The 15,122-nt window shown below is 61.2% G+C and overlaps 1 protein-coding gene across 5 annotated transcripts in view; it reads right to left on the bottom strand.

The window, feature by feature from the left end:
- Positions 1-7,989: 7,989 nt before the first annotated feature.
- Positions 7,990-15,122, bottom strand: part of NTRK3 (neurotrophic receptor tyrosine kinase 3) — a 269,188-nt gene continuing 262,055 nt past the window's right edge. For 4 of the 5 annotated variants that reach the window (XM_070053298.2, XM_070053296.2, XM_070053297.2 and 1 more), the window contains one exon: positions 7,990-15,122. This exon is cut by the window's right edge and continues 615 nt beyond it. The gene's annotated coding sequence lies outside the window, so the exon portion shown is untranslated. The other variant, XR_016218621.1, reaches the window with a different exon arrangement.

Genomic DNA, 15,122 nt, shown 5'->3' with positions numbered 1-15,122 from the left:
TACCCACAGGACAGGAGGTGCTGATGGCACCTGAGACCATGCACGTCAAACCCAAACCCGGGGCTGGCGCTGTGGCATAGCTGGTAAAGCCACTGCCTGCAGTGCCAGCATCCCATATGGGCACCGGTTCAAGTCCCGGATTCTCCTCTTCCGATTCAGCTCTCTGCTATGGTCTGGGAAAGCAGCGGAAGATGGCCCAAGTGCTTGGGCCCCTCACCCACGTGGGAGACCCAGAAGAAGCTCCTGGCTCCTGGCTTTGGGTCAGCCCAGCTCTGTTTCTTGTGGCCATTTAGGGAGTGAACCAGTGGATGGAAGACTCTCTCTCTCTCTCTCTCTCTGTCTCTGTGACTCTGCCTTTCAAATAAACCCTGGCTCTGCCTTAAGGAACCGGGGGCTTGGAAGACTCTAGCTAACCCAGGAAGCGTGGTGTCAGAAATTAGCTGTCAGAAATTAGCTCCTGCAGAGCCTGGCCATGGTGGGTGCTCCACTCCTTGTCCTGGCGCTTCCAGCAGCCTCCCGACAGGACATCCTAGCATTTGTCAACTAAACAGCTGCACTCCAGTGACAAATGGAGTGCGTACAAATGTGCAGAGTCCAGAGAAGAGAGGACCGGGACTGGGACTGATTTCTCCTGAGTCGCAGGAACCCGGCCACAGTGTGTGGTCAGCGGGCCCCGTTACCCGGCAGACCCCCCTCGCCCTGGAAGCCAGAGGCCCCTGCGCAGCTTCCTGCGGGGCTGCCTCTCCACCCAGCTGCTGGGAAGCCCTTCCCTGTTCTTGCGGCTCGTCAGCGAGTGGCAAAAGGCAGTAATTAGACTCTCTGCTGTGCCCTGCGCTTGTAATTTGAATAATTCAGGACACTGGTGCTGGGAGAAAGAGCAGCCAAAATAGAACATCTCCCTGGCTGACAGCTGAGTAACCTTGAGCATCTGAACTAGAGCAGAGAGGGGTGGGCCCGGGACAGGGGCTGAGAGGACCCGGCCGGGTCTGCGGGACTCAGCTGAACCTCCTGCGGGTGTCTGGCGAGCCCCCTCCCGGCAGTGCGTGTGCCCGCGGAGCTGCCGAGCGCAGCCCCAGCCCAGCGTCGGGAGCCCGCTGCTGGTCCGCAGTGTCTGTCGCCTGCTGCTCCGAGCCACGCCAGGGCCCTCTGCTCCAGGGCTGTCGTCTGAGCAGGGCAATTTCATCAACCGTGCCCTCCGGCGCCGGGAGCGCCTGCGCCTGGGAAGTTGGCCCACTTTCTGTTTAGCAGGGAATCCCGGCTACAGGCAAGTCGCTTAATGAGGTTATCATCCAAGGGTCATCCCACCTGGAAGTCCATGACCGTAGCCTGCAGCCAGCGCCCAGCCATGAATGGTGAGGGCAAAGCCCCGTGACCCATGGCCCTTGCGTGGTGTGGGGTGGCCTCCCTGGGGACAGCCAGGTGTGTGGGCAGGACCGGCAGTCTGCCTGGTCCAGTGGGAAGCCCCCAGGGACACGGGCTGTGCGAGTCCCAGACTCGGCCTGGGCTTGTCACCGTGCACTGCCCTGCTTTGCTGTCTTCGGGGAGCCCAGGTCTGCAGAGGCTCCATGTCGGGGGGACACGGTGCTCCCTGTAATTGTGCGGGGTGCCGGGTCATAGGCGCCTCCCCGAGTGAGGCTCAGGAGGTGGCGGCACAACGGCCTCAGTCCCAGTCCCACAGGAGCACCCAGGCCAGGCCAGGGCACCCAGGCAGCTCGACCAGCACCCTCCCACGGTGCACTGGGCCCACGCGCGCTGCATGGAGCAAACGGACCCCCGGCCAGTTCTGTTCCCTCATCCAGAGGAGTTTGTCCTGGGGGCCACTGCGACCCTGGGCCAGGGGCCAGGACCACTGGACAAAGCGTGGCCCTGGGTGTGCAGCTGTTTTCCCAGGAGCACAGCCCCTGTCTTCCTGCTGAGACCCACACACGAGTGACAGCTTTTTAATGAGTGGCATGCACAGGCGTTGTAGGACAAGGACAGTGGCACGTGGCATTAAGGACGGGCCCCACACCAGCTCCAAGGGGGCTGTGGTCAAGAGCAGCAGTAGATGTGCCGGGTGGGACGGTGTGGGCCATGGGGGGCACAGCGTGGGCCACGGGGAGGCCCCCACATCCTGCACTGGACTGGGTCCTCGGCAGGCTCCCATGCCCTGCACTGGACTGGGTCCTCACAGAGGGGCACAGCGTGGGCGGACATGCGCCAGCCCTGGTCCACACCTGCCAGTGTCTGCAGTGTGGGTCACCCCTCCCCAGGTGTGCATGAGAAGAGCTGATGCTGCGTGGAAGAGAAACGCTGACCGATGACAGAGCCGCTCGCCGGGAGAGGGCAGCCTCACCGGTGCCCCTCTGCCAGGCCCACGGGGAGGGGTTTAGTTTGCAAGGAAATTAGCGCAAATGAACCTTGGAAGGTCATGGAGGAGACCACATCTGAAGCAAAGAAGACGTGGAGCAAGGAGGGGAATTCCGAGGGTGAGGAGGGGCCGAGGCAGAGGGGTTTTGGGGAAATCGTGCTAAAGACCCGCAGAATTTGGGTGGTGAAAGGGTGTCAAGAAAAAGAACCCCCCACCCCCGAGGACTTAAGTGGCTGTCACTGGGAGGCTAAACGCAGCATGAATGTGATGACAAATCCTCCATGTGCGAGTCCTCTGAGCCCAGCGGTCAGGGCAGGGCACCCGGGACAGCAGCCGTGTCCTCTGAGCCCAGCGGTCAGGGCAGGGCGCCCGGGACAGCAGCACGGGTCCTCTGAGCCCAGCGGTCAGGGCAGGGCTCCCGGGACAGCATGGAGTCTCCTACACCCTCAGCCTCCCCCTGCCCGGGTGCACCCCCCCCCCCCCGACACACAGAGTCCAGGGAAGGCGAGGGCGTGGTGGTTTCGGCTTTATTTGAGAAGAGACCCTACACAAACTATGTCGGAGGATACAGGTGCACACATGGTCTCACCAGTCCATACGTGGAGTCGTTAACGCAACACTGGAGGTGCGATGCCACGAGGAAGACGACGCACGCCAGGAGTATTTACAGCTCACGCGACGCGTTTCTACCGGAGTGGGTATTTACACATATACATGTGCATGTGCATATACATACATGTGTCCATACATACACACACGTATATACATATATATGTATAAAATGCTTTTAAACAAAAACCAAGAAAAGAGTTTGCCTTTCTGTGGTAGTGACCCTTTGAAAGCGGAGGATGGTGTGATGTCGTTGGTGCCATGGTGTTCGTCTGCCCACGGTGAACGCCAGCACCCGTGGGCCGTGAGAAGGACACGTGTCTGCCTTGGGGTGGACGCATGAGGGTGAGGGATGGGATGATGGGCACGGGCAGAGTGAACACGCACACGGGAGAAATGACCTTTGGTGATGCCACTGAATCATCCTTTTGTATTAAACATAAGTTATTAATACAGCTTAAAAAAATAATTTCTGTTTTCTCTTGAGGTTAAGGAGTGAGGAAGGTTGGGGTTGGGGAAGAGACACAGGGCGGGCACTCGCCCTTTCAACACGTCCCTCACGGCAGCCAAGAGCCTGCCTGGGCCACCTCCCGAGTCAGTGGTCTCAGAGATAAATGTATCCATGTCTTTTTGCATAAAGGACCCCTTCACGTGAGAGCTTTCTAGACCGTGAACCTCTTCTCCGAAGGCAAACGCAGCCAGCACCTGCACGAAATGGATTCTGTCTCCAGGATTCGCCCCATGCAAACAGAGCGAGCACAGTGCGGGCTCTGTCAGCAAGGAAGAGGGGCAGAAAGCGGCCCTTTAGTAAGACGTCTTCTCCTAAAACCCCACGGCCACCTCCGCAACGCAGGCGTCCACGTGATGGGGAGAGGCAGTGGCCCGGGGGAAAACAAGTCAGAACAGAATTGAGGAGCAGCCAGCTGAGGTCAGAGAGCACCAGGGAGCCCCAAACACCCCTCGGGCAGCATCTCCGTCAGGGGAGACACAGCCGTACGGAGCCCTGGCTAGTGTTCTCAGCCAATCCGCACGCTTCTTTCCAAACTCTGCCCGCAGAGCAGAGTGGCCTCTGGGCAGGTGTCCACAGGATTCCCACACATCCCGGGGCCACGTGCACCTGCTCAGCAGGTCCTGACTCCAGCTCACCCTTCCTGCCCGAGACAGTCTACCCACCTGGGAAACAAACACTTGGCGTGCACTCAGTACAAAGCTCGGTGGGCTGGGGGTTGGGCATGACAGCAGCTGGACGTCTCCTGCAGTCAGGGCCGCCCTGCACACTGGATCAGGCCCCGCAGGCCTCTAGGGTGAAAGTCCAGCAGGAGACAAACCAGTGCACACCCAGACCCAGAGAGAGCCCCCGGGGAGGGATTCCCTCGAAATCAGAGACATGAAGTAGTGCTCAGTTAAATGTAACTTTTATTCTGCTTTCAGCCTAGCTGTGAAAAGCTGTCCACGTAAAAGCCACACAGGTCCGGTGTGAGCTGGACGTTTGAAAGCCACTTGTCTGGAAAGCAAGTCCCCTTCATCCAGTGAAGGAAAGAGCCCACCTCACACAGCTCTGCTGTCAGAGCGCGGAGAGCACCGGACTTGGGTTTGCAGGCGTTGCCATCAGAGCCCAGAAGCCGGGCCAAGCTTGCCCCTCAAGATGCAGAGGGCTGCAGCGCCTGGGAGCACTTTAGGAATGCTCCAGAAAAAAGCATTTAGAACCTTGCAGGATTTTATTCTTGGGCCTTTCGCTTCTGAGCCTCCAGGGGCATCACCTGCACTTCTAAGGATACCTGCCCTGCCCGGTGACTGCAGACCCCGCCTCCCTAGCCAGGTGCACCCGCAGCTTCCGCTCTGCGCCCTCTGTGAGGGACACGCCCTTTGCGGCTGGCCCTGTCCATCTCCGTGAGGGACACGCCCTTTGCGGCTGGCCCTGTCCATCCACGTTCACTCTCCCTGACGCGGGGCCGTCCTTGATCCCAACATAAAACCACATGTCCCGATTTTAAAGAAGAGTAGAGAATGTTTAGCCCTGCCCACACCAGTCTTCATACAAACATTCTAGAGAAACCCATGCCACAGCCTTTGTGTGTGCAGAAAGTGAACCCTGCAAGGGAGTTGCTCAGGAGGACAGGGACAGCGAGGCGGCTCCGCGGGCCCCCGGCAGGGTTAGGACTCGCCACAGCCGGCTCTGGTCTACAGGCACCACCTCATTTGTCCTTCAAAGGAATCTCCCCGGTCTGACCCTGCTGAGAGGAATCGCGATGAGCAAAGCTGACGAGCTGGGGCAGACAGAGGGGTGAGGGGTGTGCTGAGCCTGTGGCGGCACAGAGACAGTCAAAGCGGGCTTTCACCTGTTGGGGAGATGTCTGGGCGGCAGTCAGCCTCGCCCCAGCACCCGTCCCGGTGAATGGAGAGGCCGCTGATGCCCTGCTCAGAGCCAAGGCTGCCCCTGAGCCGACACTGTGCTACCGTGCTGTGTGGAAACGGGCAGTCACACCACGAGAGCCGGCTCTCCCCACCTCCTGCTCTCAGTGCCGTCCTGCAGTCCAGCTGGGGGCAGCCACACAGTGCTGGTGCTTTCTTCTCACGACTGCTTTAAGGCAGAAGCAGCTGCTGAGCAGGGCTCAGGTCCCCCGTCTCCAGATGCCGCACAAAGGCCCCCGGGGCTTCTCTGTCCTGAGACTCCTTAGCTTCCCCCCCCACCCCGCGGCGGGGAGTTTCACCAAATGCACACGAGCCAAACGTGGGCTTGTGCCTGCAGAGAAGAGGCAGCAAGTCTAAGAGGGACTGCCAGGACACAGCTCCCCACGCAGGTTCACAAGGCAACAGCCAATCCCAAGGTGCCCTGCCCTTGTCTTGGTGCCTCTTTCCACTCCAGTGAGACAGGAGGCCTGGGCGACCCAAACCCCAGTATTTGCTAGCAGGTTGAGAACTTGACAGACACAGCGAAGCCAGGCTGGGAGGGAATTACAGATGGAAGCACCTGAACCTGGGAGCACAGTCGCCCGTCAAAGCCCTTGACCGAAGGGCATCTGCTGTCCCTGGTGCTGAAGACAGAGGCCTGGGCTTGTCTGCTGTCCCTGGTGCTGAAGAGACCCAGCAATCAAGCAGAACTGACGTGGTCGGGTGGGGCCAGTGAGGAACTTGGCCATCATGCTGAGGTTCTGCCAGTTGTCCGGTGGGACAGCTCACTCGGGCCTCCTCACTCAGCCTCGTGTGCAGATAAAGGAGCCCTGTGCTCTGGTAGAAGAACACTGCTGTGGGTGTGGTGTCAGGGTCTCTCTCCTGAGACCCTCGGGTGGCACTGCTGTGACCTTGAACTGAGACACGGGCCTCTGATTTCACTGCCAGGCTCTGAGAAGCTGAGTGGGGACAGCACTGTGCCCCAAAGTGTCGCTCAGACAGCTACGCCCTGACAGCCCCCAGCCCTGCCCTGCACACAGGCACACGCACACATGAGAAGTCTCGAAAAGTAGAACCTACACGAGAAAGAACCAGCAGAACAGCACTTCTGTTTCCTTCACATTCAAAGCAAGAATTGTCCGGCCCCAACTTGCTTCCTTCCATTGCAATTGGACAGTTCCCCCAAGCTGACCCAGCACCGCCCACACACATCACCGAGGACGTCCCTGATGCCGGTTCGCCTTGGCCGCCTTCAACACCGCGTGCTTAGGGCTGGGAACAGCAACTTCTCCTAGTTTTAAGAAGGAAATGGCGGCAGCCCATTAAGAGCCGGGCCCTTGTGAAGAGGAAGGAAGCAGCACTGGGACCAGTCCTTGCTGATGCCAATGCGTGCAGGGGTCCTTCCTCAGATGGGTGCAGGCCCAGCCTTGCCTCCAGCAGTGACCACGGCAGCCTGCCCCGTGCTGTGTGGGTGTCGCCTGTGACACGTGGCCCTGAGACAGCAGGCCTGGCCCAGCTGCACACCATCACGTAAACGTATTACCCAATCTAGATTCTCATGTCTAAGAAAGTGGGCACCCCGCCTGCTGGACACTCCAGGGGCCCCTAGAACAGAGGCCCAGCACTGCAAGGAGCACAAAAGCTGAGCTCAAGGGGCACTTGAGGAAAAGGTTCCAAACGCCCTAGGAGTCTACACAGCTTTATTCCCATTTCCCACTGGGCCAGCAAAACCCTTCCTTTGAGTCATGCACAGCATTTTGCCAGACACAGCTGAGCACTGCTTGGAGACAGAGGGAAATGACGCCCAGGGTGCTTAAGGGAGTGCTGCTGCCCCAGACACCTGGGTGATTGGGAGCTGGGTTGGGTCAGTGCTGCGACCTGTGGACTGGGCTCGGGTCTGCTCTCAGGGTTCCTTCTCATGTTCTCAGGGCCCCTGGTTCACACCTTCTGCTGGTGCTCAGGCTCCCTGGAGGGAAGCTGAGTGCCAGGGCATCGTGCAGCAGCTCTTCCCACATGCACAGGGACAGGGGCTCTGGAACGGCCCAGGACTGAGCTTGCACAGAGCACTCAGCACCCTCTAATAGCAGACGCTTTGTGTGGTCTTGGGTTGCAAACCATCAGGCTGGAATCTACAGAACACCATGCAGCCACAGGCAGGGGCCAGGACTCACGATGGGGGCCACAGCCCCGAGGTCGGGAGCAGCGCTCCCTTCCAGCTGAGCCCGTTAGGCAAACACCCCGTCCTGGCTGACATTTCCAGGAATTCTGCACGCCTGGGTGCTCAGGTCATGCTAAGAGACTTGTGGTGAGACGACGTCCAGAGACAGCAGCAGGTCTAAGGAAGGGGCCTCCCAACAGGGCTCAGGGCGAGGCAGCTCAGCTCCCAGCCCTGCCCACACGCACACAGGCAGTAGTTCCCCTTCACTGATCAGCAAACCAAGGCACAGAAGGGACCGTGCTCTGACCAAGTCCCTGGGCGGGGGCCAGGAAGGCACTGTCCTCCACACCCCCATCCTGCCACCTGCCAGGGCCACTCCTGTCCCGCTGTCAGTCGTGCATCAGGCCCAAGTCCTCCCTAAGGAACAGACAGATGTCTGGAAACATGAGGCGAAACCACGGAAAGAAGCAACATTAAAGTATCCCTGGAGTCATGAGAAAAAATATATTTCTTTAAGAACCCGCGGTTGGGTGAGACAGGAGGGGTTTGTACTTGTGTTTGGCGGAGCCATTCGGGACAGAGCGTTGGCTGCTCGTGGTCTGGGCAGAGGCTGCGGCCTCCCAGCTCCTCAGCGATCTGCTCTCACTGCTCCCTGGCAGCTGCCAGGTTCAATCTGCTCTTCAAGTAGAAGCTGTTCTGTCCACAGTCAGGACCGCGTTTCATCTAAGAAGCTCCTTTCTCTCCTCGGGGCTGTGCAGCTGCTGCAAACCTGTGTGCCAACATTATGGCCGCTGCTCTGCACATGCGTGGCCCATGTGGCCACCTCGGCACTGAACGCGTGCGTGGCTGACGGGGTGCGTGGGCACAGCGCCCCCTTCCCTGCACATACCTGGGAGGTCTGTGAAGACCACGGCTCATCACACATCCACATAGGCGGCAGTCAGAGGACAACAGGTTTGAGGGCTGTGCACGAGGCCCCCTCTGCAGCAGCGGCCAGGGAGGTGCAAACGGGGTCTGCAGAGACGCGGTGGGGAGAGACGCTCCTGTCCCCACCAGAGACCTGGGCACGGCACAGGCTGGGTGGAGGCTCAGGCTGGGCTGGGACCAACAGACCTTCCCCGCTCTGGACGGGGTGGGGAGGGTGCAGGGGAGGATGAGGCGAGTCTGGAGTTCGGAGGGAGTCCAGAGGAGAAACTGAACATGCAGACGGCACGGACTTCAGTGTTGTGGGGGAGGGCTGCAGCCTTGCAGGCAGGGCCTTTAGATAAACAGCTCAGGGGTTCGAGGTCACTGCCCACAGCAACAAGAATTGCCGGGCTGGCCCCCAAACCAGAAGCTGAGGTGGATACAGGTGTGTGCCTGCTGCCCGTGCCTGCCTTCAACCGGGCAGGCGGAGGGGACCTGGCCCCCACCCGCCAGTGCCACTGCCCTGCACAGGGCTCCTCCTGCACCACACGCCACCCAGGCCCCCGCAGCTTACGCTCTGCACACTTGGGCTTTAAATCCAAGAACACCTCAGCCCACACTGGGGCTCAAGAGGCCACAGTGATGTCCCCCGAAAAGTAATGAAATAAACCCAAGTCAAAGCTCAGTTTGGTTTGTGTTTCTCCAAGAAACAAGTCCTGGCATTAAGGGGAAGGTTTTAGGAACTGGATTCAGTCTCCCTTGAAATGCGAGGCCCTGACTCCGTGAACAGCCCAGGGACAGACAGGCCAAGGCTGTGCCGTGACAATTCTGAGGTGGGCTGTACATAAGACACTGCACGTGTGACACATGCCTGCACACGCATGTGCTCCGTCACTGGAAGCAACACACACAGGTGCGTGAGTGGCTGCCACAGGTCTGGTGAGGCATCTGTGCGCACGCACAAACAAGAACGAGAACGCAGACGGCGCGGGCATCGGCACTGAGCTGTGACGCTGACGCCGCCGCAAGGCCACACAGGACTCCGCCCGACGCCAGCTTCCCAGGTCCACAACCTGCAGCCTGGGCGGGCACCAGAGCGCCTCCCACAGGGACGCTGAAGGAACTCCACGGAGACTGACTCATAAAGACAAGAGGAAGTAGGAAAGACAAGTTTTGAAAGAATCAGAAATGCTAAAAACCACGGAGAAATTTGTTCCCCAGACTTCTGGGTGAAATCTTCCAAAATCCTGAGCTAGATTCCCAGAAACGCCAGCACTGCCGTCTCATCGCCCCCACCTGCTCCGGCTGCTGCACGCCCGGTTCCCCACCGCCACCCCTCTGGGACAGCTCACAAGTGGGGGTCAGAGGCAGACCGCGTCCCCCAGGAGAGAAAGGAGCGGAGCTGCCCATCTGGTGGGAGCCCCTCCTGCACAGTCTCCCTCCCCACCCCCACCCCCGCTCAGCCGCATGGCACGTGGCGTCCGGTGCCTGCGGCTCTGAGGGCACGGGGAGCCCAGGGCAGGCTGTGGACCAGGGCTCACTCGCTCTTCATAAACCTTTGCCCTTTGCAGCACTGACGGCTACAAACCTGACGTCAGCAGAGCGGCCTCACGCCCTGGCCTGCAGTCCCCTGGCTCAGCATCGAGGTCAAGGGCCACGTCCCTCCCCGGGGTCAGAGCCCAGCCGTGGCTCCTCAGCTCCTGGAGGCAGAAAGGTCAGGGCGGGGGAGGGGCTGCCGAGGCCACCAGGGCTCCAGAGCAGACGTGTGGCGCCACAGCAGTGCATGCCAATGAGCGTGCAGCCGGGTTTGCCGCACAGAGGTTAATCTAGATGTCAGCGCGTCTGACAGCCGACATCCCCCCAGGGCGGGCTCCTTCCGAAGTCTTAATACCGCAGTCAATCCCTCCCAGCCAGGAACCTAAACCCTTCCGCGCCTGTTCTCTCCCTGTTTGAAGCCCAAACTGCAGGATCCTGGGACGGACCTCGCATGAGGACGTCCCCAGACTCCCGGGCAGCAGGAAGGGGGACAGGAGGGAAGGAGGCCGGGAGACAGGTCGCCCTCACCACAGCTGACTCGAAGCCACCTGCACTGGGCTCTGCGCTCACCCAGAGGCAGGTGTGCAGGGCAGGAAGGCACGGACAGGCCTCCAGGGAAGCCGTGCACGTGGGCCCTAGCCCTCGGCACATCCCACAGTCAGCATTCACACACAAGTCCCACACACCGGTGGAACACAGGCCACCTGGGGACCACCTTGACCCTGCCGCGGGGAACGAGTGGTGACTCAGCCCCAGACGTGCCCTGCTGTTGGGCCACGGCTCCACACACTGGGTGTCTTCTGGGTGCTCACAGTCCTGCCCCTCAGGGACCAGAGTCAGCCATCATCTTCCGCAAATGTGTGACCAGGACACATTTCACATGGGACTAGGAGAGCTAGCGAGGGGACTCTGGCTTCTTCATCTGAGACTCCCAAGCACTGCTAACTCCACCAACCTCACAGGAAAATGCCGGGTGCTGCCAGAGACAGACCTGCTGCAGAGCGAGCAACGGGCAGTCAGGGACGCTGTGCGGTGGGGAAGGCACCAGGCAACTGGGCCCTGCCTGCAGCCAAGACCAGGCCCAGGGCTCGGGTGTACACAGGGCCAGCGCACACCACGCCCAGGGCTCGGGTGTACACAGGGCCAGCGCACACCACGCCCAGGGCACGTGCCACGCCCAGGACACACACAGCCCAGGACACATCCCACATACCATGCACAGGGCACACACCATGCCCAGGACACACACCACGCCCAGGGCACACACCAGCCCAGGACACACATCACACCCAGGACACACATCACACCCAGGACACACACCACACCCAGGGTACACACCACGTCCAGGACACACATCACACCCAGGGTACACACCACACCCAGGGCACACACCACACCCAGGGCACACACTATGCCCAGGGCACACATCACACCCAGGACACACATCACACCCAGGATACACACCACGCCCAGGGCACACACCACGCCCAGGACACACATCACACCCAGGACACACACCACACCCAGGGCACACACCACACCCAGGGTACACACCACGTCCAGGGCACACATCACACCCAGGACACACACCACACCCAGGGCACACATCACACCCAGGACACACACCACACCCAGGACACACATCACACCCAGGGCACACATCACACCCAGGGTACACACCACGCCCAGGACACACACCACACCCAGGGTACACACCACGCCCAGGACACACACCACACCCAGGACACACACCACACCCAGGACACACATCACACCCAGGACACACACCACGCCCAGGACACACACCACACCCAGGACACACATCACACCCAGGACACACATCACACCCAGGGCACACATCACGCCCAGTACACACACCACGCCCAGGACACGCATCACACCCAGGGTACACACCACGCCCAGGACATGCATAGCACCCCCTTGACTCACGTCTCTGTCCCAGCCCTGGTACTGGTGATGGTAACACCAGGCCCTGACGCGATGTGGCCGACAGGTCTCCCGAGGGGTTTCTAGTGCTCAGGATGTCATTGTCAGCACCCTGTGGTTCAGGGGCACCCAAGACCACTCCCAAAATGGCAGATTTGCCATCAGAACCTTCCGAGGGCCTCTCAGGCCAGTCCACCCCGGGCGCCAGGAAGTCTAAGGCTCAGCAAGAACTGATTGGAATTCTCCTCTAAATCCTCAAGAATTGGCCCAAATGCATTATTTGGTATCAAGAAGGCAGAGCTCCAGAAACCACGGCTCAGTGCCTGCAGCACCTATGGCCTGGGCCAGAGGTGGGTGCCCCCTTCACTCCCCCACACACGAGGTGTCAAGCAGCTCAGCTCCCAGCCAGTGGGCACCCAGGAGAGGTGCGGGCAGCAGGACGGCGTGCTCAGGACACAAACATACATAGTTCCACGCACCAGACTCCGAGTGACACCCAGGAAGACGGCAGTCCACCTGCCCCCACGGCGCCCGGCACTTCACAGCCCGCATGGAGGTCTCGCCCTGCCGAGGGCCTGGCTCCATCCTGGGTGTTTCTGTTGGTGTTGAGTGGGGAAGGACAGCCCAGCAAGGGTGGAGGCGGGGCCGCTCGGTCTCCCCCTGAAAGGCTGAGACGGTGCCTCCCCTAGTCTCAGCTTGGAGATACTGAACACCTGTCGGCGCAGGTGCCCGCCTGACTCCTCTCGTCAGTCCTCGCCCCGACAGCCCCGCCTCCTCCCTCCTTACCTTTCACCAGATCTCATGTTTTTATGAAAGTGAGGACTCCTATCCCGCCCTCCTCACGGTCTCAGGGACGAACTCCAGCCAAGGTCACGTGGCTGAGGAGGAGGAGCCTGGAGCCCAGTGGTCACCCAGCTGCCCAGCTCCTGAACCCTGCGGTCCTTAAGGGCCCCTGCGCACCGGCTCCCTCTGACCTCTGAGCTGAGTCTCCCGTGGCCCCAGACAACACTGGGCTTGGTCTCTGAAGTGTTTAGCACCAAAACGCTTGCGCTAGAATATTCCACAGGGGAAGCGTCAATGGCCAGTCTGTCCCCAGGGAATCTGTGCATGGCCTGCTTGGGGAAGCCCCCCTTGCCGGTCCTTTTTCTCTTACTCGGGGAGGCCCAGAGTCCAGAAAGCAGAGGGCAGTGCTGGGGTCACATTCGGAGAACCGGGAGGACCCCTGGCCTGGCGCCCGCTGCAAGGGGAACACCACAGAAGTCACTCATTCAGGCGGGGGGCAGTCTGGGGGCCCTGGAGCTCCGTGAGGCCCAGCTCCCACCGTCCACGTGGCACAGCCCAGGCTGCTGGGACAGGCTCTTACCGAGTCAAAGGGACCTGGGCGTCCTCGCATACGTGGAGGGTGGCAAGGTGTCCTCGGCCTCGGGCAGCCCTGACAGGCACACGAGAGAAGGGGGAGTCTGGAGAGAACCAGCCCTGCCCAGCTCGGTGACACTCAGAGGCCCCTGCCCGGCCCTCCGGGGGCCCTGAGCACAGTGAGGGAGGGAGGAAGGGCCGAGACTCGGACAAACGTTCTGCTGCTCAGATGGGCAGGGAGTGACGCCCTGTAGAACCCAGGCCAGCAGAACAGCCGCTCTGCTCCCTCACTCTGCAAAGCCACTCACGCCTTACCTGTCCAGGGTCGTAAACCGACACGCGTGGAATCCGCCAGCATAGACGGCGGGGGTGGCGGGGAGGCAGCCCTGCCCCCCTCTCCTGTCCACAGGCAGCTGCTGAGCATGGATGCAGCCAAGACACCACCCCCACGCCACGCGGACGCCTGGGGCTGCGGCCTCTGGCCACGTGCCCTGTCCCCAGGGCCCCTCAGAGCCCAGATCCCACCGTCCTCTCCTCCTCCCCCCAACCTCAGCAACCACGAGGTTCCAGGAATGGCCAAGGCAGAGCCTCACTCAGTTCTGGGTTGGACGTGGGGAGGCAGTGAGGGGAGCTGAGGGGCCTCCCTTCCCATCAGAGACCACCTACCCTGAACCCCTCCCCGTGGTCACTGGGGTCAAGAGCAGGCTGCACCCAAGACCTCCAGGTGGACAGAGAGGGGCCATTGCCACGGCACTCAGCACATGGGCTCCTCCCAAGGTGATCAATGCCGAGAGCTGTCCCCAGAGGCCCCAGCTCCTCACCTCCCCCCTCCTCCCTCCTGGCCAGGCCAGCAGAGCAGCCCTGCAGAGCCCTGAACCCCACGTGGCTGCAGTCAGCGTGGCTCGTTTCTACTTGAAAAAACACATCTGTGGGTTAGACAGGGAAGCAAGTGCTCTCTCTCTCTCTCTCTCTCTCTCACACACACACACACACACACACACGGAGGCCCATGTGTCCTGCTTCTCTGACCTGCCAGGCCCTCCAGCTGGCGGGGAGGGCAGGGCAGAGGGCGCTGGGAGCTGCAGGTGGGCCAAGGCCAGTCCCTCAGGCGCTCTGTGGAGGGGCAGGCGAGGCTGAGGGCAGGTGGCCTGGGAGGGGCACGGCCTTGCCTCCCAGGCAGGGGGCCCTGGGTATCAAGGTGTGTCAGAGGCCAGCAGTTCCCCACCCCACCCCCACCCTTGCAGCTGGGAGAGCAGGGACTCCTCGTGCAGGGAAGAGGCACCCAGACCTCCACTCCTCCTCCCTGCTCAGGGCTTTGTCCTCCCGGAGAGGCCAAGCCTGCGGCACTGGCTGCTGGACGCCTCCCCACCCCCAGCCCCAGCGGCGACTTCCCAGCGCTATTTCACAGCAGCTTGGAGCAGCTGCGTGAGCCCCGCCGAGGCTGAGACATGAGGAGACTGCCGAGGGCCCGAGTAGGTGCCAGGCGGGGCCCTCCGGCCACGTCTTGGCCCTGCACTGCCTGGCACCAGGAGCCATGCTGCCCCAGCCCTAGTGCCTCCCAGGGGTGGAGTCAGACGGGCACCCCGGCTACACAGCCAACACGCCGCTCTGTCCCGGTGCCTGCACACTGGCAGACCACAGTGCACCTGTTCCCAGCCCCAAACTCCTGGAAGCCTGCGCAAGGTGGGCCAAGGCCCTCCCGATGACGGAGCGAGCAGCAGTGCCTGGTTGGGTCCAGCTTCAGCTCTCTCCTTCTGCAGCCCTTCCCACGCAGGAAGTGCAGTCCCTGAGGCTGGGGATCGGAGCCTGGAAACCTTCGTGGCCACGCCCAGGCTCCACGCCTCTGCCGCGGGAGCCCTGGATCTGCGG

Source organism: Oryctolagus cuniculus, chromosome 12, assembly GCF_051225735.1.
Source record: "Oryctolagus cuniculus isolate XC-2025 breed Fujian yellow rabbit chromosome 12, ASM5122573v1, whole genome shotgun sequence".
NCBI lineage: Eukaryota > Metazoa > Chordata > Mammalia > Lagomorpha > Leporidae > Oryctolagus > Oryctolagus cuniculus.
This window is presented reverse-complemented; position numbering and strand designations above follow the sequence as displayed.